General features: G+C 42.1%; 1 pseudogene; it reads right to left on the reverse strand.

Annotated features, from left to right (window-relative positions):
• Window positions 1–283: 283 nt before the first annotated feature.
• LOC103590252 lies at window positions 284–817 on the reverse strand (annotated as a pseudogene).
• Between the last annotated feature and the right edge of the window lie 1,494 nt (window positions 818–2,311).

Below are 2,311 nucleotides of genomic sequence, written 5' to 3' on the forward strand. Positions count from 1 at the left end.
ATATCGGAAGATGTCAGGACATTTTACACAATACTTCATCCACTCAGGTTCTCATTATTTACACTGTAGAATTAAAATGTCCAATATAATTTTGATTCTGTCAATTGCCTGTATTTCTAACAAACACATATTCACAGCGGCTTTGACAAATAGTTCGTGTTCTTTTCTACCTACTTACTGCCACTTTCCTAGGTAAGTCATACATTCCATTCTTTTTGGTTTTTTTTTTTTCACTTTTATTTGCATTTATCTTATGCTGAATTTATTCTCACACCATAGGTTTTTATTTCTTCACTTTCTTCTGGTATATCTTTTTCTTTTGTGCAACCTCCTCTTCTGGTTTAGAAACACTTTGTTCCTTTTCAGTAAGGATCATCTTGATGTGGGAGGGGGAGCTCATGTATATGGGTTAATCCCATGAGCTCTGTAAGTACAGTGACATATCTTTGGTGCTTTGTTCACCTGGATATGCTCAATGACCAGAGAATCTATATCTAAACCCTTAAGTTCAGCATTGCTCTGTGCATTTTTAAGCATGTGCAGCAAAAATTTAGCACTCTTTTTTGGGCCACCGACGCTGTCTCCAGTCCCACCGTTTGGCCTGGGCACACCTACCAACTCCACCATTGTAATGCCAGAACAGTACATATTGCTTGTATAAAGCGACATCTTTCATACACTTGGTGGCTTTTCGGATATGCATACCCTTGATGGCCTGGGCAGTTTCACTGATGTTCTAAAAATGAACAGGAAGATTTGAACCTCCTGATTTGCATGATTTTGTGGGGTTTTCTGGGTCAAGTTAATAGCGAACCATTTCCATAGATCACCTTTGGCTGCTTATGAGAAGAGACATTCCATTTTTTATCCTTAGAGTTCTTTACTCTCTACTCCTCCTATTGCATCCTTTCAACAGCCCACTCTCTCAGTCACATCCTGGACCTTGTTACAACTTAGAACCCCTCTACCTTTGCCATCTCACTTTCAGAACACACCCTCCTTTCCCCGGCTCAATACATTCATCTTCCTTCTCTGCTACTATCTGCAGAGGCTGCAGCATTAGGGAAGACTCTTGATTGACAGTAAGAAACCAACTATCAAAACAGAAAATTAATATGAAGGTTCAAATTTACACCCTCAGAGAACCAAGGGTCAAGCATGTAGCCTGGCCCTTAGAGATCAGAATCAGTACTTCTCTCTTCAGTCTTTGTCCCTACTTCTCTCTGCTTGTCTCTCTCAAGAACAGCTCTCTCTTCTACCACAGTCTTATGGAAGTTCTCTAATAAACAACTCCACTGTTAAAGTGATCTTAAAACTGATACAGGAATCTCCTAGTATTAATTTCTAATTCATGGGGAAAAGAGCTCTGATTGGCCCAATTTGGTGAGGGGTCTACTCTAGACCTATCTACTAGGTCCAGAAAGGCAAGGCCATATTTTATAAAATGGTAGCTGGGGACTCATAGCTGTTACCACATGCTCATCCGTGAACCTATTGCCAGGGAGGACAGGAAACACTAAGGGGCTGGGCAGGGTTATAAGTAGTCATGGAATCCACTAGTGCAGGTTGGCCAGTAGCTCAGTTGGTTAGAGCATGGTGCCGATTAGACCCAGGCCTAGCATTCATTCCCTGTACCAGCCAGCCACCCAAAAAAATAGAAAAAAAAAATTTGCTACTGTGGATATTAGGCTCTGAATACTGTTCTCAGTCACACGGCCAGTAGGGGCTGAGGCAGTCCCGGTCCAACTGAACCACACAGAGTAGGTAAGAGGAGGTTCTTCTGAATAAGGAATGACAATAACTGAAACAGTTGCTAAATAATAGACAGACAAGGAAGCTGTGAAACTTCCTGGTGGTTAATTACCATGTATTTATTGCAAATTTAATATGTGCAGGGCCAGGCTATGAGCTGAATATATTTTTACTCTGTATCTTTTCATTGCTTTATTTGAAATTTTTTAGGATCTTAGAATGTTAAAAATACACACCACAGGGGCCGGCCCGGTGGCGCACTGGATAGTGCGCCGCTTGGGAAGCGCGGCGGCGCTCCCGCCCGAGGGTTCGGATCCCACATACGGACCGGTTCCCGCTCGCTGGCTGAGCGAGGCACGGGAGCAACACCGAGGCTTGCAATCCCATTGCCGGTCCCCGGTCCGGTACGGGGGCAACACTGAGGGTTGCGATCCGTTGCCGGACACGGAAAAAAGACAAAAGACAAAAAATAAATAAATAAAATAAATAAATAAATAAATAAAAATACACACCATATTCATTGCTAAATATCAAACATTTTTCTCAAAATCAAAAGTAA

Source organism: Galeopterus variegatus, unplaced genomic scaffold (assembly GCF_000696425.1).
Source record: "Galeopterus variegatus unplaced genomic scaffold, G_variegatus-3.0.2 Scaffold786, whole genome shotgun sequence".
Classification (NCBI taxonomy): Eukaryota; Metazoa; Chordata; class Mammalia; order Dermoptera; family Cynocephalidae; genus Galeopterus; species Galeopterus variegatus.